General features: G+C 49.8%; 1 protein-coding gene across 5 annotated transcripts in view; it reads right to left on the bottom strand.

Moving 5' to 3' along the window:
• Positions 1-22,674, bottom strand: part of EXTL3 (exostosin like glycosyltransferase 3) — a 193,374-nt gene that overhangs the window by 128,625 nt on the left and 42,075 nt on the right. The window contains exon 1 of one of the 5 annotated variants that reach the window (XM_019483813.2): positions 10,747-10,766. The exons of the other annotated variants lie outside the window; for them this stretch is intronic. The gene's annotated coding sequence lies outside the window, so the exon portion shown is untranslated. Of the gene's footprint in view, positions 1-10,746; positions 10,767-22,674 lie in introns of those variants that run through there. 5 annotated transcript variants of the gene reach the window in all.

The raw sequence follows: 22,674 nt of genomic DNA, 5'->3' as shown, positions 1-22,674 counted from the left end.
ATCACGTGACGTTCAGCTCCCTCGCTGCATTTTCCAGCTGGACCGTCTCATATACACAGCAGGTCAAGCTCCTAACCTGAGGTCACCCAGCTGCACAGACCAGAGTTGAACCAACAAGATCCCTCCTGCACCCCCCAAGTGACAGACTACTTGTTCAACACATGCACTTTAGAATAAAATGCTTAAAAACAAGATTTGGCTATGAGATACCACGATCTCAAGTCTTCCTTACAGAGGGCTCTTCATGTTATGTGACGTTGGCTTTTGGCCTGTTTGGTTAATGATTAGGTCTGTTGTGTTTGAATACATTTAAGACTATATCCGACAAGGGTCTCAATTCCCGCCCCATTTCGGCACGCAGGGGCATGTAGATCGTGCACTAGTGCAGGATTTGTCCCTAAACCATTCCCCGATTGAAACTGGTACAAATCAAAGCTTGGGTTGGCCTTTGCCTGTTCGCACCGATGTGGCTTCCCCAGTGTCTGGTATAGGGTCTGTATTCAGAGGCTGCTTCATTTTATTCTCTGTAGGATTAGAGTTGGACAGCGCTATGGGCCCAAAGTCTTAGTCTCTCTCCTCCTTCTATGGAAAGACACCTGGGGAAAAAAAAGCACCTTCCTACTCAAACACACCTACTCTTCATCTGCCCAGACACCTGCTCGATTTCCAGACAAATAGGTTTTGTTGCATTCTCCCTGCAAAACCAGCAACAAGGACACAATGTGTCCGCAGAGGAGCTCGTTAGAGCCTACTCTGATTTCTGCAGCAACCACCACCACATTTTAGCACTTACGGCTCCTAAAGTCAGCAATGGATGCGACTCGGTGCTCGCGATGGTCACTGTCGTCTTCTCTCCTCCACCACGGTCTTCCACACCCAGCGGTCATGCCTGTCCCCTGTTGAGGCTGCATGCTCCTTTCTGCAAAGACTTCATACGTGGGCACTGCTCAGCACAACAGGGCCCCTGCTCGGGAGCAGCCTCACAGGCCTGGCCCCTGAGCGTTTTCACCAGTTAATTCAGGAGTGGGAAAAACGAGGCCCGCGGGCTGGATCCAGTCCACCAACTGACTGGATCTGGGCTGCAGGGGATGCCCATTAGTTGACTGGATCTGGCCCACGTTCCTCCCAAAGCCCTGCCCAGGGCAGCTCATGCCATGCTCCTGCCCACACCGAGCAGCTGGCGTTGTAGGGGCAGAAGGACGGTATAGGCTGCCCTGGGTAGGATCGGGCAGGGCTCAGAACCGCACAGAGCGCCACAGGGGCAGCCGTGGACCGCACCACCCAGATGAAGCTCTGCTGCATGCACCCCCTGCCAGCTCCTGGGACATGGCACCCACGCACCCCCAAAAACAGCCTCCCCCCCAGGACAGGGGCGCACACACAGCAGATAGCAGCCCTGGCTCCACACTATCACTGCCCCGAGCCCCAACCTCATGATCCCAGCCTTGCCCACCTGTCCTGCTCCCAAACACCGCTGCCCACCCACCTGCAGCCACATCCTGCAAAGGGACTTTTGGCAAGTTGTTAGTGAGAAAGAGAGGGGTTGTTGCCCCGGACCGTGACAACTCATCAAAACGCCCCCTGTGGCCCTGAATTAACTCCTGGATGTAGAAGAAGCCTGCGGGCAAAGATGGGCGGGCCGTGCTGATGCCCATCACAGCCCGGACTCGCTGTCGGGGTGGTACAGACAAGCTCCTTGTTGTCTGGGAACGAAGCATGCCAGGCAAGGCAAGATACATTCAGGCTGCCCCATCCTTGAAGATGCAGAGTCATCTGCTGAGTTTAATCTCAAGGATGCAGTCTTTTCCAGGAACGGGCATTTCAATCCTCCTTTTCGATGCAGACACTGTTGTGTTGACTCCCCCCCCCAGCCCACCCCCCAACGTACTGGGGGCTCTTATGTTTCGCAACAGCAGCAGGAAGGGTGTGGAGGAGGGAGAAAAGCTGTTTACACAACACCAGCTGTTGCAACGTTACAGCGATACAGGCATAATAGAGCGCGAGCATCCTGTTCTTGTCAGAGCAGACACTGTGCAGAGAAGGGCCCTGCCTTCTGAATAGGGCTTTATAACCCAGAACGCAAACATTCAGCTCTTCCCTTCCTAAATCAAGAGTCAATTATCCTGCTGAGCAATGACAGAACAATGCCGCAAAGTAAACCCTTTTCATATCGCGGCACTTTAGTGCCATCTCTGCTCAACGCTGGTGGAAATGCTCTTGTGCGCACAAAAGCAAGACGGATCTCGGCTCTCCACAATCGCTGCCAGGGTCTTTTCCTCCCTAGGATCATGGCAGTCTCCAGCCCAGAAGCTGCAAATGCCACAGACAAAGGTTAACATCCTTTTATCCACGTGGAAATTTCACCACCAGATCTCTCACTGAGGCTGCCACCATGCAGAGAGCATTTGCTAACCGCAGCAAATCAGTGTCACAGGTAAATTGTTACCTGCTTCTTCTCTGCTTCCAAATGAAAGACCTCTAGAGAGATCCTTTATTCCTCCCCCTGTCCCCATGACGTGGAGACACCCCTAAAACACCAGCTATTCGCAGCTACGCTTCCCTACCGCAATGAAGCTCTCATCCACTCTAGGCCTTTCCCTTTTTCCATGTTTTCCCCAATACAAACTCCTTATGGTCAAACTCGCATGGGCTTTGAACCTGGGGTTATCTGCCCAGCTGAAACTACAAGTTAGAGCCTTGGTTATGTTTTCAAGCAGGATTTGGCCTGCTTTGCTTGCACAGGAAGGATGCCATTTATACCCAGAGTGGGGGATCAGCTTTTTATAGACCTCCAACACCATCTCACAGTCCCTGAGCCTGTATTTTCCAACCTAGTCACTCATCTCCTATCCACTGGCAGTTCCCATATGCCTGGTTAGCATCAGACCCTTCAAGACACGTAGGCTGCTCCGTCTCTGCAGTGCCCTGCAATTCCCCACCTACCTACCCCTATCACAAGGGATCAGACCACATGCTCCCCACTAACTCCAAAATAGAGCCGGGCTGGCTGCTGAACAGAGACTGTCCCCACTCCGAAAAACGAAACCTGGGGGAAGAGGATGGCACTGGACACAGAGATGGGCCACGGTGCTACAGCAAGCTCCAGAGCAGATTATGTAGCACGAGGGCTGGGAGACAGCCAGGACCTTGTTCCAAAAACTGTTCAGGGATGGGCCCAGGCAACAGCCTAGAGGAGGAGTCTTCAACCTACAGCCCACAAAGAGACCGGATCCAGCCCACGGCAGGGGGATCGAGGCGGGGGCACCTGGCAATGACGGAGACACATTTTTTGGCACCAAAGCATCCCTCCGAGCAGAGCAGGGTGCGGTCCGGGCAGTGGACAGGTTGCAGGCTGCAGCCTGCCGTTCTTCAAGGTTGCCAACCCTGGCAGAGAGAGAAAGAAGGGACAAGGGAGCCAGAACTACGGTCGGAAAAAGGGCTGCTGCCCGTCTTCGGGATACCGCAGCAGCCGAGGGACAGACCTCCAGGTTGTGACCACATTGCTACAGAGGATGATCTCACGAGGTCCCTTCCAGCCCTAAATTTATGTGAATCCGTGATGCTCACGGACAACGGGACAGTTTACTTCCAGCAGGCCGTTTCCCTGGGCCCCCTCACCCAGCCGCATGGGATCTGCAGGGAATTCAAGCAGGGAAAAGCCAAAAATGTAAACATGCAACCGGGGATTTATTCTACCTACCTCTGAACCAATTACTGGGGAGGAATCAAAGCTGAGCTTACAGGCTTAGCACACATGAGAAAGTGCTGCCTTCCTAACCGTGTCGCAGAGGTTGGGCTGTAACAGTCCCGCCACTGTTAGCATTACGGCATTGTCCCCCACAGCCTGGATTAGAAGTCCCAAAATCCCAGTGGCTGTACTAAAAACAAAAAAGTCCCTTGGCAATAGCAGTACTTGGCTTCCCAGCCCTCGACAATCACTGCTCTGTCTAGGCAGGGGGTGAGGAGGAAGCCAGCTCTGCCGTTCAGATCCCTGCTCTGCATTTTGCTAACACTGGCCCGTATGCTGCCTGCCCCACTCCCCGCGGGTTTACGTTTACAAAATCTTCCACGGAGGAGAAGCTTAAGGCAGTGGGAGAGAATCGGCTCCAATACCCACCTCTGCAGCTTACCCGCCCTCTCTGCTGCCTGGCATGCGGCTCTTCATTTAAAGCAATTAACAGCAAAACCAAACCAAACCAAACTATCAATTGCTCTCTTTTGCCTCGACAGCTGAGCTTCCACCACTGGCTTGGAAAAGCTGCTCCTTCTTCCAGACAGCGATCTCCAGGAGGATTAACAGCTTTTCTTTTGGGACTGAAATAACGTTTAAAATAAATAAATAAATAAATAAAGCAATGCTGGTGACAGTGTCCTGCTCTAATGGCCTTTGCCCCAACCCAACCAGGCCCTGCGTTTTGTTTTGTTTTTAAAATGGATTAAGACCTGAAATCCTTGCCATGGGCCCAGCAGAGCAGAGAGGAAATTAAGAGGTGCCAAGCACCTACTTCTGGCCTTGCAGAACGTAAAGAAAGGAGATTTTCCTCTTCCTCTCCATGGAAAAAGATATGCTCTTTCACCGATTTGGCAGATCTTTCCATCTCTGTTGGATGTGGGCAGCCAAGCTGGTTTCCTGGGGAAAGAACTGTTGCGATTTAGGCCAATCTGTCTATGTACAACTTGGGAATGCTGGTTGAAGCTCTGATGCCAAAGCAAAAAAGTTGTTGCTTGTGCCGAGACAGTCCAGGATGCAGAGTCGAACATTTGCAATCAGAGCTGCAACAAATCTCTGCCAGACCTGGGTCAATAAGTAAGTTGTTCAACCTAAATGAGATACGCTACTTCCTCCTCTCCTCTGCAAAGCCGGAGAAGTGGCAGAGCAAAAGAAACCAGGGTGTCAATCCTAGCTGCCAAAACCAGAGCCCAGGGTGGGTCAGGAAGACTTAGGGAACCACACAGGAAGTGGTGAGGCAGAATGCAGAAGAGGAGCCTAGTTTTGTGTTGAAGACAAGGGCTAATATGCTGTCATACCAGCCAGATCAGTGTGGGTGCATCAGCTAAGGGCCCATACCCTATTCTGCCACAGGGGAAGGAGAACGGATCCCCTGGAAAAGACCTGCATGGCAGATGCATGGCCAGTCCTTTCTTTGTTTGCACGCTTTATCTGCCAGACTCGCTGCTGATGCCATGCACCCTCTCCTCAACCCTCTGCTTGCATCCCTTTCAACAGCAGCAGGGATGCAAGCAGAAGAGCTCCTCGGACAAGGCTGGATCCGTGGCTTGGCACCAGCTGGAACGGGCGCAAGCGTGCGGCATGCAGAGCTGGAAGTGCTTCAGCTAAACATGCTGGCAAGCTAAGCACACTTCCACCCAGGGACTCCGGACAGACGGACGGGCTCTGCCAGGCTGCACCAGGAAATGATTCCTTAAATTAGCGAGGCGGAAAGAGTCCTAGGAGGTGCCAACAAAAATCCTAGCTCCACAAAACTGGAGTGCCAGCGCAGACACGGCTACACGGGGCTAATTCACGTGCCGCTCCAAACCCTCAGAGGGGCGCTTTGCAAGTCTGGGTGCTCATACCTGGATGCATGCTGCAGCACAGACATGTATTAAAGCCACAAGTCCAGATGACGGGCAGATCTGAAGGAGGCTTTACTTCAATCGTTTTTGGAAGTCCCAGGGCTTTACCGCCATTTATGTTATTTTTTTGCTAAATAAAATAAGCATCAGTTATTGAAACTTTCTAAATGCCAACAGGCTGAGGAGGCAGATTTCCCTTACAGAAACTGCAGTGGTTTGACCTTTCCAGCTTATTCTTCTCTAGGGTGCTATCTAATCTATCCTTAGATGGCGTATCACCTCCGAATGAAAGGTGATGCTCACACGTCTCATTTCTCCGTGGCTCCCTTTAGAAGATACGGCCCCATCAGCAGCTTCCCAGAACAGCTGCTGGATGGATGGCTGCTCGGCATACCCTCACCACCATCACAACGTGGCATCTAACGTATTTAAGAACATGCTGGTCAATACTCTCCTGTCCTGGTGATTTAAGGCACCGGGACATATTGGGTTGATTCACAGCTTCCTGACTAGAGACTCCAGGCTGGAAAGGCAGGTTTTGCTATAAAGTACAAAAGTTTATGGCTCTTTAAAAGGAAAATACACCCTGAGATACAGCAAATTCCTGGTTTTGCTACCAAGGTGACAACACAATTACCGTGACCTTAAACGGAGGAGGACAGGTGCTCCAAAAGGTTGATCGTCTCTTCAAACCTCGATTAAAATGGCACTTGCAATGGTAGCCAGGGATAGAGAAGCTACACCGGTACTGAGTACGGGGCTCTATTAAAAGGAAGCAATTGCATTAAAATAAAGTGCTCCTTTCCCCCCCCCCACACACACCCAAAACACCCTGTATCTTCAGCATTGAAGCCATTTCCATGGCCACTTCCCTCCTCTCTGGGAGTCTTGCATCATTTGGGCAGTTTGGAAAGCATTTATCTTTGGGAAGCAAGGGTCAGCAACACTTTACCACCCTAGGTTGGGTCAGACCCTTCCTAACCGAGATCCAGCCCAGACGTCGTAGGCTGCTGACCCCTGGTTTAAGGCACGGCACTGAATTTTCATCAATTTCATAGACATCTGGGCTGGAAGGGACCCCGGAGGATCATCGAGTCCAGCCCCCTGCCCCAGGGGCAGGAAGTCAGCAGGGATCATAGGATCCCAGCAAGATAAACATACAAAATGTGTCTTGAAGGCATTCAAAGTAGGTGCTTGAACCACCTCCAGCGGCAGTCTATTCCAGACCTTGGGGGCTCGGACAGTAGGAGCAGCTGCTAGGAAAAGCTGCTCCGTGGCAAGCTCCCCCAAAAGCACGGGCTCATCCCCATCCAGCCATCTCGGCACGTCGATACCACAAGGGAACCCGGAGCAAGCTACCTTCATCCTGCTCGCTAGCCAACACAGACAGGCTTGCTCTAACACCTGCTTCACCATCCTCTTTCATATCCCTTGCTTAAACATTCAGGCTTTAGTTCAACCGTTTCGCTTCAAAAACGACTCTAACGTGCCTTTTGGGGGTTCTGTGCTTATTTTTCAAACTACCCCAACTCTACAGGCTCAGCCTGGCTTCACACATCACCAGCAGCGGCAAGTGTTGTGCCAGCAAAATGACGTCCTCAGGGAGACCTGTGCAGCCCCGTGGCTTTCCATGGGCTGTGCAAATGTCAGCGCTTCCAACGGGGAAGCACAAGGAGGGACAGAATCCAATCGTATCGGCTTGCCGTGGTCACGCAAGTCAGCAGATACGGGTCCAAGCTGTCGATTAGGCATGGACCAGGATGGTACACAGAGGAAGTTACGGGTGGTCGATACCTGCACCTTTTGTTCTTCCTGTGACCCCTTTTCCCAGTCCTTTCCATTATTTAGCGTGCTTGCTGCGGCAGTGCTTAAGCAACAGCAGAGGAGACCGTGCCGCAAGCTGTCGACGCAGAGTCAAGCTGTCCTGGGTCCAACGAGGTTTGTATCATCTGGACTAAATCAGACACAGGGCAGGGGAAGGGACAGAAGAGCGGAGCCGGTCTGCCCCGTCTCGTTATGCGTGTGCAAACGGACATGCCAACAGACCTTTTGTTGAAAAATAAAATAAAATGTCGGCTTCTTGATTTTCATTTTTCCCTTTCTATGCAAAACCTCTGCACTTATCGCAGGGCATGCTCCACTGGCCTGCTGGCAGGCTCAGGCTTTAAATGGCAGGACTTTGCCCTTCAGCCGTTCGTTAATGATCTCTCTCTGTTTTAATATTCATCATCCCGTGTTATCCCAAGGGGAGCTGCCTGCTGGGTAATTACAATAGACGGAGCTGTGCAGTGGTCACTGTCGCTGCAGCTCCCCCGCTCACCTGCTGCATTAGCGCCTACGTTTTCCATAGTAAGCCCGGTTCTCTGGGTACCCAAAGCAAAGTTTCGGTCCCATTATGCCCCCCTCCAGATGGTCCTGGATGCTTCAACCAACCCGCAGTTGGCAGTTAAAAACCCCTGGCATTATGAAAGCAATGGGCTTTGGAATAATCTAAGCACATTACAAAGCGCGTGCTCATTAATACTAGCCATTGAAACACAGGCAAGACTCTTTAATGTCAGCCAATAAAAACAGCATTTTTTTCCCATGAAACATTCCAGTTTTTTCCCTTTAAAAAGGAGCCGCCATCTGTTGTCCTTGCCACTGGAGACAAAGCTTGCAAACAGCTTTTCTCTTGGCCCCACTCCTCCAGGCGGGAGCCAGCCCGTGCATCTCGTCGTCCACCTGCCCTCCCCAGCACAACACCCAGTTCAAATAATCCCCATATCTTCCTCCCCACCCTGCCAGATCACCAGACCATTCCCATGCGTATGCATGCTCAGTCCGATGGATCTGGCCCTCCGTCACCCCCTCGCTGAGAATGGCGCCAAACCAACACTTTTCAAGTCAATGTTAGGCCAACAACACCTGCTTTGTGAAGTCCAGCCCTTAAGACATGTGTTATCATCCTTCATAAAGAGATTTAAGATCTTCCTGCCAGGACCTGGACCCTTCCTGATTTGCAGTGAACCTAGTAAAAAAGAAAATCCTGATGAGATGACATAAGACGGCACAGGATGCTACAAAGGGCAGCTGGGCGCCCTTCCCTGTCACCGAATGCAGGAACGGGGGCCGTCGCAGCTAAATGCAACGCTCTACATGGGAAGACCTGTTTTTGGCTAGAAATTGCTTGGGGGAACTTGGTGTTGAGGGGATCTTGAGATCAGAGAGAGGATGCTGGAGGAGAATTAGATGTTTGGCTGGCCGAGAGCAGCACCTGCAGTCATGCGCTGTGCAATACGACTGCAAAGGCATGTTAGGCTTCCAGATACGTGCAGGACATTGGTCGACCCTATGCATATTCTGACATCCCTAAACCAACGATGGTCGGTGCCTGGGATGGCACGAGAGGATGGACTACACTCCATCCTCTTCCCTCTGTTCCCATCCTCTTCCCCATAAAGCATCTAGTCCCCGGTGTAGGGAGAGGCCTTTTGTTATATGGCAGTGAGCCGAGGCCCGCCAGGATCTACAAGCCGCCCCACAAAAGCCACTGAATGTGCAACTGATTCCTTGGGACAAGTCACGAGGAAATGGGAACAGGACTGCAGGTTCCTGACTAGGTGCCAAGGAGGAATTACAGCCAGCGCCCACTGCCAATGCATGCAAGGAACCAGTGGAGGCCACCCACTGAAGACGCATGTGAGCAAGAGAAAGGAAAGCAGCTCCACTGCTGCCTGGGATTCCCGCTGGCCAGCACCTCCTTCCTGGCCTGGTAGATGGACAGTTGAGCCAGGACAGGGCAGATTGACCCATAAAGTCCTGAGATGGACCCTGGGCTGGATGGACCACTGGTCTGAAGAAGCGTGGCATTTCCTGCATTCTTATAGCGTGGAGTCAGTCGAGTGCCTTATTGAGGTAGCTGTGAAATAAAAGCATCCTGCATTGGCCCCTCTCAGCAAAAAACCTTGGTATGAAAATGGATTATAGCCCAACTGGTCCTCCCTATTCACAGCATGCATGAGGCACCTTTTCGCTCTCTTACCCACTACTAGGTAAAGGAGACACAAGTCTTTTCTCATGCTCTTTTTGGCAAAACTACCCATAGGACGGTGCAGCTGCAGAGAGAGCAAGTCATTACTAGACTTACATGTTAATGCATACCCCACACAGATCAATTAGGCTTCAAGGAGACATTAAATCCCTGTTCAATTAATAGAGACACCTCATCAGCAGAGCATTAAATAACTCCCTGTCATGCGGCAAGACAACTGCCTATTTCAGCAAGTTGTAATAGTGACAGGCTCCACCATCCCTCCCCAAACACGCACAGCCTCCCCCCCGCCCCGTATGGGTCCAGTCGCAACACGTGCCTACACCACCAAGAGACCGAGGGCAAATTTTACCGCTGTGGGATTACTGCATGTTTGTATTACAGACTCCTCATTGGAAAAATGAAGCGAAATGGATGCCTTTCATGTTTATCAATAACAGAGCTAATGGCTTTTATGTAAATGCTGTCGCTTCTGATAGAGCCGAACGAGACGTGAACCATCCGGCTCCGGCTCCCCCTTGCCAAATCCTTCTCCCTCCCGGCAGCCAATCTAAATGCAAATTAAAATAAAAATGGCAAAAAACGCAGAGATTTCCGAATAGTACTGAACGTTCAAAATAGGAGATGCCGGACGTATATTTTAAAGCCCAGACCCACGTCAGGGAGGTAGGAGACAGAGGGGTACCACCAATCCAAGACTTCTGCTTCAATTCCCAGCAAGCCACCGGGACAGCCTACGAAATCCAGGACTGCTCTGGCCAAACTGGGACGTATGGTCATCCTACGCAGAAGGCAGCAGGTCTCAAGCTTTCCCATATGAGGAGCTTGTGAAGTCAGGAAGAGCTTTTCAGCCCTGCTATGAGGGTACAAAAAAGGGAGGGCGATTTCTGTGGCATAGGGTTTGATAGTTAAATCGACCCCACTACCATCTGGTCACCTTCCTCCTAAAAAAAAAAACAATAGCAAGGGCAAAGACCCCAGTGTGACCTGCATGGAGCCAAAGGCACTTCTGCACATTCACAACCCAACTTCTTCCTGCGATGAAGACCTGCTGGGTGGTAGAGGATCTATAGAGAGGGTCTCAAGCGACTCACTGATGCACGGAAGAAGAGCTATCCCCCCAGATGAGAACTCACGTCAGGCAATTTTAAAGCCGGTGGGAATTCAACAGAGCAGGTCTCCACATGCACCCAGTCCCGCTCCAACGGACTAATCTGCACGGTGTAGTTCACAGCCGGCATACAGAGAAGCTAATTATTAAAACAAAAGGTCTAAAGTCTTTGACACGAATGCTCCCAGCTTTAGTTTGGGAGAGAGCGTCGGAGAAGGTCTGCTCTAGCTACACCAACCAGCTAAACAGCCCAACCATCGCTCCCAAAAGCAAGGCCCCTGTAGGGATACAGCTAATTAACTAATACAGCTATGTAAGCCCGACTGACACGCCTGAAACTCTTGATGCGCTGCCGTCCATGCCCAGGAATATCCACGGGGCACGACTTTGCCAATTACCCTAACGACCGGGAGGTGGCGGCGTGAATAGCTGGATTTGGGGGAATTAGTGAGTGGGTGGACAGGCAAAAAGAAGAAAAAAAAAAACACAGAGACAATGCATCGCTAAGTGCAGCACATGGCTCACTTCTTCTGACAACTACACCTTCATCATTTCTTACAACGCTCCGAAATGTAGGAGTAAACGCGCTGTCTGTAAATAAACCCCTCTTTAATCTCGCCGTCAGCTGAGCAGGGCTCTGCTGCACACCGCAAGAGGCTGTTAAATTAACCCAGCCTACTTTGTTCCAGCAGAAACTTTGTGGGCTGACAGGTGTCTCCGAAACCTCGGTCAACACCTCTCTTTTGACAGTTGTTTTGACAGGCGCACTGGTACAACAACTGCATGTGCACCTTGTGCTTGACATACCAAAAATGTAGGCTTTTGTTCTTCAATCCCAACTGAGAAGGAGCTCCCCTTTCTCCATGCCTCCCAATCCCTTTAATTACTACTAGCACCATATTTTCTAGCACACAACATGCCCCAAAATGTAAGGCGTACCTTGTTTTTGGAAGGCAGAATGAAGGGGGGGGAAAAAAAAAAAAAAGAAAGAGGTTTCCAAAGTTATGGCTGCACCGAGCAGGACCAGACTAATCTTCAGCTGACTTGCTTTTCTTGAGCTGCTGAAGCCTGGTCTCCATGGGTGGATCTATAATTTTGAAAAAAAACCTAAAAAGAGTCTCCCAGGCTGTGAAATAGGAGGAGAGAGGCCAGGAGCAGCTAGCAGGCAGCAACATTACCTTAAGACAGGTTAGCTTGATTGGTGGAACATCAAACCCGTTAAAAAGGAGACAAGAACATGAACACCTCTGGAGTAAAGAGCAATTAGCCATTAAGGCAACAGTCTCCCTCAGCCACCTTAACAGGAATGCAACACATGCTTCCCCAAATTGGGGTGCTTTTATCCCAGCCAGAAAGATCAGCTTCCCCACTTAATGCACACACTGCAATTTGTGGGGGCGATTGGGAGGGAGGGAGGAGGAGGAGAGGGTGCAGCTACATGCAGTATACAAAATATATAAATATTTTAGTGGACTTCTATAATAAAACTACATTCTAATAGAAACGCAAACCCAGTCCACCCATCAGCTGCTTGTGGGCGCTGGTTTCTGCCCAAAGAGATCACGCTGCACTATCTGAGCCCTGCAGACACCTGCTATCCCCGCTACACAACCAGCTACAATTCTAGATTATCTCCACTTACTGATTTCAAGCAAGTTATTAAAAGCAAAGAAAAGGAGAAAAAAAGCTCTCCCGTGATACAGCTGCTGCAGCAAATTAATAATCTTCAAATATAGACAATGATATTTAAGTTCAAAAAGATCCACAAGGAACAACGCCTTGTAGTAGATTGAATTTCTCCTGGTGGAAGTAATCCAGCATTGCTTCCTGATGACTTTGGGCTGAGCAAGACTGGAGGTCGAGTCCAGCTAGCGGTATGAACAGCCTTTTTCATGACACATCGTGCACACACACGGCCTTTTGAATGATCCTATCCAAAGCAGGGGGCTGTTGACTCTATTCAAGCAAGTGAAACCGGTCAGCTCTGCTCCAGCCTTTTTCTTCCTGCCCTTTGTGAGAAGCTTCATGCTATGATGGATGTGTAGAAATGCAAAACAGAAGTCCACACAAAGAGAAGCCAGTGTCAGGTGGTTTGGTCTTTAAATTAAAGAAAAACAACAAAAGAAGGAGCATAGATGACTTGTCACCTCATTTCCATCCTGCATCTCTTATGACTAAATGTATTTAGACGCATATAAAAGTATTTCTTTAGCAAATGAGGCACCGCCGTCATGATAAAGATAAACATCTCATGGGTATCAACTAAAACGGATGGGAACAGTAGATCCTCCCAATGAACAGGAGGGGGTAGTAGGCAATCGTCAATCCCTCCAGATCACGGTGTATGTGCAAGAGGTGACCAGGACCTCCAATGCATAAGCCTAGGCCAGAGTATAGAGGAATGGAGGCTGCCCAGATCCTCCATTCCCCTTTCTGACCACCGAGACTGTCGCCAAAGGCCAAACTTTTCAGTGCCTCGATGGCTGTAGTTACAACAGCCGGTGGACAGGAGGGGGAAAACTGTTTTCAAATGAAGATGCTTGGGTTGCATACAAGTTCTGGAGAATCTCAACCTGATCTTCAAGATGTAAAATATCTTGGCTACATACTTCTCCTCATTTCCCGGCATGCTTCATCTCTTTGCATGCAGCGGAAGAAGAAAGCAGAGGGAAAACCTAAAGGACTCCTCCTTTCCATTAGCCACATTATACCTATTCTTCTCTTTGGAGCAAAAGGACAAGCTTCCAGGCGTGTCTGCTGAAGCCTCATACAGCCAAGCCTTAGCACCCAGTTTCTTTGGGCATTTTCTTAATGTACGTCTGGAAGACATGTTCTAGTCTGGAGCAGAGCTAGAAACGCAAACTCCCACGACACTTCTAGGGGACCTTTACTGCAAGGCTGTCTAAGCACGTTCCCAATTTTTAAATAGGACCAACACCACACCGTTAGTCCAATTTACCAAGTGCCTGACAACCCAGGGGAGCAGCAGCTATTTAACACTCAAAAAAAAGGCAGTCTCTTTGCATCCATTTTCCTAGGAGGAAACCAGGGCACAGGCTTGCTAAGTGGCCTGACTAAGGTCATTCACTGGGGCAGTGGTAAGATTTGGAAAAAACCCAAAATCTCAATGTGCAACCCCAGCTCAGATTACCGGACGATCGAAACATTCATCTCTCTTGCATCGAGGTGCTTGCTAGCTGCGACGCGGAGAACAGACGGCGACACTCGAATCAGCTCCTAAGAAGCGTTTGTTCAGGCATGGAGAAGCACCGCGGCAGGGCATGCTGCATAGCAAGTTGTTCATTTAAAGGGCAGTTCTGTTGTGAGCGGGCAACAGGGAACAAAGCCGAAGAACCAGGTGGTAGGACCTGACACTTGTGCTACCCAAAACACAAGTGCACACTCAAGGCACAAACGCTTTCTCCCCACGGCTCTCAAACATTTGAGCTGAATGTAGGCAGCGGAGACAGCCCGGAAATGTCACTGCTTGCTGGAAGAAAAACAGAAGATATTCTGCCACATATTCAGAGTCAGAGCGTTGGAAATAGCGCAATTGTTCCAGTGGGAGGAAAGGTGGTGAATGATAAAGAAAACCAAGAACAAGCATGAAGTGCAGATTTGGCAGAATAACCAAGAGCTCAAACCACCCCCATTTAGGCACAAAAAAAAAACCAAAACAAAACCTCTCACAACGGGAGCTGAACTCTTTTGGAAATCAGGACCTCGGCCTATCACTTGGATGAGCCGTATCAGGAGAAACCCCCAGCCCATCGCTGGTAGAAGCTGACACCATCCTACCCGTCCTCTGCAGAGATCAGCTCACATCTTGCAGAAATGTTTCGTCCCAAGAGTAGGTCAGAACTGGGACCTCACTGTTTTGGTCCCACCCTGTTACTTGTTTTAACTGTTTGCATCTGTTCCCTGCATCCCGGTGACCTTAATTAACCAAATCTGTCAGAGAAACGGGGCACTAAAAGAATGCCTTCCTTGTCAACCTGACTCGCAAAGCGCAGCAACCCCAATGCTACGCACGTCATTTTGTGGAGCGCGCTTGTGTCGCCGACAACAGGCATCTTGCAAGCAGCGGGTAAGGGGCCGGACCAGTGATGAGCACAGATTTGGAGGATCAGGCTGTGGACGGACATAGCCATAGCATTAAACCAGTGGTTCACATCCTCTTTACACTCTAGGCACCCCTCAGAAGAAGCCAGCTCTGAGCTTTTACTTGTGTTTTGACTCTGGAAAAGACAGACAGCAATTCTCTTCCTGTCAACAACTCAGCCCACAATGTTTTTAACACTATCAATTCCCATTTGAAGAAACTCTGGGTTTAATCCTGTGAACCATGTTTGTCCACCTAACACTGTCTGGCAACCTTTGCAAGAACCTCCAGGGCCCCCACGGACGGCACAACACCCTGGTTGAAATCCTTGCTTTAGACCAACAGTGTCATAAAAAGGAAGACGACTCACGGCGTGTATCTAGCTTTCCAACTGAGCTGTCACATCCGCCCCCTCCAAACCCACGTATGGGATCTGAGCAGCTGCAACTTCACAACAGAACAGAACAAGGCTAAAGGGACAAAGATTAAAATTCATTAAACCACTGTAGGAGCAGACAGACGTAACAGTTATATCAGTATCAAACTATACTGGAATATCTTGGAGCAGCATAATTGTCACATCTGTCCATACCCATGCCTGTCCATCAGTGCTACGAGCAGGAAGAACAAAGGATGGCAAGTCTTTGCTATAATAATCTGTCAGCTTGCTAACTAGACCGCTCAGACTCTTTGCTGTATTTCCCCCCCGCACAGAAGAAAAGTTCATGGAGTATCTAGGACATGGATTTAGTCCTCATATGCCTTTTTTATCCCAGCCCACAGAGTTTCCTAAATTACAGGCAGCCTCCCTCCATCCAAACTGGCACTTAGACTTTTATTCACTCCAAACATACCAACCTGAGCTCATCCAAGAGATGCCACGCTCTCCCTGTGCCGAAAAGAGGACTGAGCTGTCTCAACAATGACACTGGAGCAGCCGCCCTTTCCCTGGTCTCCATCCCGGTCCTAGCGAGGCCGGCTCCAAAGGGAGCAGGGCTGGGCAAAGCCGGCTGCACTTTCTGCGGTGAACAGGAGCTGGAACCAGGATGCAATCAGTCCTTGCTGACAAGTGAAAGCACTTGGGGAATCATTGTGCAAGGGGTTTTGCTTTGTCTTAAAACTGCTCAAAAACCTCCCCTGTGAATGCTCTCATTTGTGGCTCACATGCAGCTATTTTTAAAGGCACATAAGCAGAGTCTTAAAACATCAAATGAGAAAAGAAAATCATAGAAAAATTAGGGTTGGAAGTCATCTAGTCCAACCCCCTGCTCGAAGCAGGACCATCCCCAACTAGATCATCCCAGCCAAGGCTTTGTCTACCCAGGTCTTAAAAAAAACCCTGCGAGGATGGAAAATCCCCAACCTCTGTGGATCCTATTCCAGTGCTTTACTACCCTCCTAGTGAGAAAGTTTTTCTTAATATCCAACCTCAACTTCCCTTTATCAAGAAATACAAAGCCTTTATCAAGCCTTTATCACAAAATAATAGCTTAAACAATAAGCACAATTTCCCAAGGGTCTGAACGCTGCGGCTGACAATAAGCTTTACTGCTGCACAAAACCCCCTTCCTGGGCCTGGCGGATTTGCTTTGTCAGAGTTGGATTTGTGCTGGAGAGCTGAAACAAAAAAAGCTCTTTCAGGTTTTCAGCGCTGTTCCTCCAGCCAGGCGCGTATGACCGGGAACTCGAGACTGAGAAAGGAGGAAGAAGAGTCCCTCTGTGGCATTTAGCTTCTCCATCCACTAGCACACTTGCAACAACGGCTGCGTCCCAATGAGCTGGACCCTTCGGAGATGGCTCACGGCTCAAAAATGTAAAATGGTCAATCTGCATCCAGCCAAACCAGAAAGCCAACTATTTGAAGGGTCTTTTGCTCCATGTTTCTTACCATGTGCAGCCAGCATCAAGTAGAGCCGAGGGAACCCCGCTGCTCCACCCAGGCTGTTGCTCCAGGCATCCAGCTCCGGCACCAGCCTAACTTTGCCACCTCTTTCCCCCTGCCATGGAGGAGCCTTCACAGCCTCCTGACATCTCCGGTGTGGACCCCAGTCTCTGCCTGGCCTCCTTTTTGCATTTGGAGGAGGTATCTTTGCTGCCACTTCATTCGACATTCAAACGTGGTCAGCTTTCACCTTGCAATCGTATATCCATCACTGTCCTCTCCCTCTGCCTTTCTTCCCCCACTCATCACTTAGCCCTAGAGTCCTTTTTCTCCATGAATTCCCCGAGCATCTCTGTATTAAAAACTGCCTCCCACTTTACAGTCAGTCCATATGCACACATGCAAGAGGGGCAAAGACCTGACCTGCTACTACCCTGCCATGCAGCCACGTATGTTATTGCTATGATAACTCCCGTATCGCCCCATCTTGACCTTCTGCTCCCCCAAATTGTTAAACTGAGTTTGCAAAGCCTCTGACCGCTGGTGCCTTCCAAAATAAAAACCCTCTCAGAGCACAGGTCACGTCTTTTTTTCGAACCTTAACTCCGTGAAGTTTGCAGTGAACCTTCACAAGGTCAAAGGCAGCTCCGGATGCTGCCCAGAGCTAAGACACCACCGTACACGGCATAGTGCAAGTGCACAGGAAAAGGTGCTGCCCAAAGGAGTTCACAACCTATGCAAGACAAGAGGCTTTATAGACATCCTACCAGAAAGAGCCCGATGAGAACATGTGCTTACACACATGCACGCACAGCGAGACCAATTTCAAGTGGGTTTGAAAACTTAGTTGGGAATAAAACTTAAGAAACTCCACAGATCCCTTTGAGCCCTCTCCACAGCCATCCCCGGGGGACTGCATCCCAAAGGCATCATGGCTGAAGTTGACAGCAGAGACGGATTTGCAAGAAGAGGGAACATGCCCTGCGGTTAAAGCATCCAACTGGAGCTCAGGATACGCAAATTCAATTCCCATCTCCAGAAAAGACTTTTGCGCTCCCCTAAGTCACTTAATCCGCGTGTACCTCAATTTGCCACCTGTCAAGCCAAGCCAACTCAACTTTCCTTTCCCTTGCCCTTAGTCGTCCTTGCCTACTTAGACCAGTGGTTCTCAACCTTTTTGTACCAGGACCCACTTGTAAACATTGATGGCCAGTCCTGACCCAGTGCCCTCCACTCCCAACCCACTGCCCCCCAGTGTGTGGGGCAAGGGGGGCCCCCAAGCAACCCCTTGCAAGCTGTAACTCTGCCAGCCTGCAAGGGAAAGGCTACCGTTTCCCATATTTTTCTCCTTTAAAGGAGAGTCCATTTTTAAAGTGTGTTCGCTACCCTTCCATATAGTCTTGAGACCCACTTTTGGGTCAGAAACGCTGACTTAGACCATAAACTCTTGGAAGTGGGAACAATGTGTAAGTACAGCACCAAGCACCGTGGCTGGGAACCCTGAATCCTATCACTGCATCTAATGGAGTGAGCCTCGGCTCACAAAAGCGTGCGATTTCACGTGCGCACGCTTTGGTTAGTCTACGAGGTGCAAATCTACCCTGGCGTACCTCCGAATGTGCCAGAACACAAGCCGACAATCTGCTTGCCTCTAAACAGTTTGTGTTGCTTGGCGCACAGCTAGACGCGCAGTCTGCACCTGTGATTTTGGAATTAGCACTGCCGAATATTCTAGGATACTGTCATTTATGGACCAAAAAGGACTGTGGGTTGGGGTGGAGGGGAAAAAGAGAGAGTTGTGCAGCAACATGCATTCATATCAGTAATCAAATACTGCAAAACCTCATTATCCAAAAGGAAGTTACATTATCTGGAACTACGTCCATCCTGACGAAGCTGGTCAAACACCACGCAGCTCTCAGAAGTGCTACCGAATGGAAGGGACATTACTTTAAAGCTGGGTGCTCCCTTCAGATAAACGCCTGGAGAGGCAAGTAAAGGTCTCGGGGTATTCCCAACATAGAGGACACGTATGTTGCTCAGATGGAGGGAGTGCTGCAGGTCCCAAGCATGCACGTTATCAGCAGCTGCTCTGCAGAAAGACAACACCCCCTTTCCCCCCCCCCCTTCAATGGAGAAAGGAGCAGAGGGGGCTGCAGCCCCTGCTTCAACTGCAGTCAGTGAGAAGGGCGGTCACAGGAGGAACACACTACCACTTTTCCCAAGACAGCCTTGACAAGCAAGAGCCTTGCTCGAGGAGCTGCGTTTACCAGGCTGGGGTCCGAAATGCCTTCTCGCCTCCAAATCAAGGCGGCTGCAACTGTTGGGTCAAGGGGAAACGTTACAGGAAGGAGTCGGGTATCGGCTGGTGGAACAACTAAGCCCGAGCCAGATGCTAAAGCCACTAGCAAACAGATCAGTTATGTATCCCACACCACACAGGATCTCTCAGCAGGACGCCCTCCCCCTCACACACCTGTTTCATTGAAAATGGTTTCGAGGTCAGCCTTCAACCTCGCTCTGCTTGTTATACGATGCTTCATCTGGCCATTCCTTGGGAGGTCTGCTCTCAGCTAACCACATCCTTTTCTATAAGCCACCCCCCTTCTAGACCTGCAGGATCAAGGATGTGCCTTAGGCTTCAGCTGTAATTTTATATTAGAGACATCTTAATAGAAAAGAAAAACTCACAGAGATCCAATGTCTCAGCCCTGCACAATACTTAACCCAAGCCATGCGAATGAAGAAGTACTGGAGTATTTTAAACACGCTTTCTCCTTCTCTTACCCTACAAGCATTTTGAATGAAACAAATGAGAGCTCTCAAGAACAGTATAATGGCTATTTATCCAGCTCCCGAGTAATCAAGGCCTATACTTGTTAAATGCAGACCTGGCTCCGATTGCCCCACATTTTATTTAAAAAACACTCCTCCCCAAAACTAGCTTGGGAGGCTCTGGTCTCTCTGGAAAGGTCCAGGGTTGCACAGCACGAAACATTCATCGCTGTCAGTGACCTTTGCAGTATCGCCATGCTAAATATTTTATCGCATAATGAATTTGCTATCTTGCATCTGCTCGCAGAGCTGTCAATGGTCAGCTGGGAGCCGATCAGTCAGGGATATCTGCACCCACCCGCAAAGCTTCCAAGGAACGGAGCTAAAAACGGAGCCTCTACGGCACGCACGCACATGCAGCACCGAGCTGGGGAAGAGTCTTGACGTCTTAAAAAGCACACGCTGATCATTTATATAAGTCTCCACCATCTAGGGCTGAAAACTGGAGGCCTGTGGGCTACATGCAGCCCCTGGGCTCCCAACCAGTCATCGCTGCCCCATGGTCTGGATGCAACATCAGCCAAGGGCTTGCAGCACCCCTTCCCTCCTCTGGCTTCTGCTACCCGACCCAGCCCCAGGGTGGAGCAGGGTGGCAAAACCCATATTGCTCCATGAGCTGGCAGCCCGTGGCACCCATGCAGTACGGTGCCCCCAGCAAAACCGTGCAGGATTGCAATATAAAAATGGCAGGGTAATATTTCAACTTAAAACAAAGGAGTGTGTTCTAGCTCTAGCCCTGCCACTGATTGACTCTTCCACCTTGGGCAAGTCACTCCACCACTCTGCCGCCATTTCTTCATCCCCCAGCAAGGCCGACCTTTCCCTACTGCACGGAAGCGTTTTAAAGACGAATGTCCTCAAAAACGTGCTGAAGACACAGGAGTGTTATCCTACAGATGCCGTGTGAGAACAGTCCCTTTCCGAAGTGGGGAAAGAGAGACTGTCACCACACATCTCTAATTTTTTCCTCCTTTTCCCTCCTCTCTACCACACGAGTGGTTCTGGCACTCCAATGAAGCCTGTAGGTTCGTTTGCTGACCCCGATCAGCATAGCTGGCAACTTGGGGCAAACAGACTAACATGGGATCAGGAGTGAAACAAGGATTATCTGTGCAGAAAGCAATGGACTGGGACCCAGGAGAGCTGGGGTTTACCTGCAAGCCTGCGCCAGACTTCCTGAGCGACACCCTTCTTCAGGCGAGACATTTAATGCCCCCAAACCTCAATTCCCCATTTGTAAAATGGGACACCGCTACACTGCCTCTCTCTCAGCCCTTAACTCTCTTGCTTACCTATAGCCTCAGACCATCCCTGTCCCACGGGCAATATTAGTACAACTATATTGTACTAATATTGGGAAGCATATTTAGAGGAACATATTTAGTTTTGTGGCTGTTTCTAGGACCGGTACTGTAAGAACTACCCTCCTAGGTCCTTTTCTCTTCAATTTAATCTTCAATAACTCACCTAGAAGGACGGGGTCTGTACCTTTCAATACTGCATTTCCAAATGCTCCCTTCCCTCCTTTCACATGGGCCATTACAAGGGCCCGTGCAAGTCCCCCGGGTCATCCTTCTTCCCCTCAAAGGCCAAGGGAGAGCTCAGTTTCACTTGCCTCCCAGACAGGATTTACTACCTATGCTGTATCTATCAATCCAAACCAGAACCGCACAATTATAGTGCATTCGACTGACAGTGTTAATATCTGGCAGGTGTGTCGTCTCCAGTATGTACCAGCTTTTATTTCAGCCTAGGGCATTGCACCATGGGATCCAGTCTAATGGACAACACTGTGGTTTAGCAAACCCCTGGAGACAGCTGGGTACAGCATTTTCAGCGGGGATGGGGTTGTGGCAAACACTTGCCACCTTATAAATCAGTGATTTCCCTTTCAGTAAATCATAGAAAGGTAGGGCTGGGAGGGACTCAGGAGACCATCTAGTCAAGGCAGGATCAGTCCCAGCCAAATCAGCCCACACAAGTGTCCATCTAGCCTACTCCTAAAACTACAGAAACTATGTTGTCATATGCCTGCAAGGCACACTGCCCAACACCAGGTATCCTTGAACTTGCCAGGTCAAGGCGGCAGAGGTGGGATGAGGGCACCAATGTCTCGCCACTGCAAAGGTTGTTGAATACACTCAAAAGACCCATGGAAGATGACCATGCCCCCACTACAGAGGAAGGCAAACCCACCCCAGTCAGTACCAATTTGACAGAGGGGTAAAATTCCCTCGACCCCAAATGCAGCATCAGTTTGACCCAGAGCAGAGGGACAAGACCCTCTAGCCAGGGCCCTCCAGATTTTAGTCACAGCCTAGTCACCATCCCGTCTTGGCTGCAGCTTGAAGAAGGCAGAGAAAAAAAAAATCTTTGACACCTGACAACAGGAAGAGAAAGAAAAGCATCTGGCACCATAAGGGGGTCACATACCAGTGTATTTCTTTGTCCTTCCTGGACTCAATACTCCAGACCAGTTGTGCTACACAACAATCCACTTAGGGTTGTTGGTTGTAGCTGCGTTGGTCTACGGACACAGGCAGATGAAGTTCTTTGGGTAGATGTGATATTTTCTTTTATTAGACCAACTAAATAGTTGGAAAAAGTGTTCTTTGCAAGCTTTCGGGCACAAACGCCCTTCTTCAGGCATAGGGAGAATCTGCTGGAGAAATGTGTGCTCTCCTGGGTAGAACAGAAGACAAAAATGCAAAATGCAGGTCTGTGAAAGTACAAGTGTGTGGCTTCTATTCCACCCAAGAGAGCGCACAATTCATCAGCAGATGCCGTCTATGCCTGAAGAAGGGTGCTTGTGCCCGAAAGCTTGCAAAGAACAAATTTTTCCAACTATTTAGTTAGTCTAATAAAAAAATATCACATCCACCCAAAGAACCTTGTTTGCCTACAACAATCCACTAGCATCCTTGCGAGCATTGCAGCCAGCAAAGCGAGACTGCTAGTTCTTGAACTCTAACCCTGCGGATGAGAACATCTAAACATTCAGAGCTGAGGGACGGCTGAAGAGGACGAAACAAAAGAGCTGCTGTCCGCCCCAGACAGTAGTTTCTCACAACGCCCCATCCTCGTGAAGAGCAGCGCCGCTCCACCCATGCTAGCAATGGCAGGAACTCTAGCCA

Source organism: Alligator mississippiensis, chromosome 1 (genome assembly GCF_030867095.1).
Source record: "Alligator mississippiensis isolate rAllMis1 chromosome 1, rAllMis1, whole genome shotgun sequence".
In the NCBI taxonomy this organism is placed as follows: Eukaryota; Metazoa; Chordata; order Crocodylia; family Alligatoridae; genus Alligator; species Alligator mississippiensis.
The sequence above is the reverse complement of the archived record's forward strand: the minus strand, read 5'-3'. Positions and strand labels throughout refer to the sequence as shown.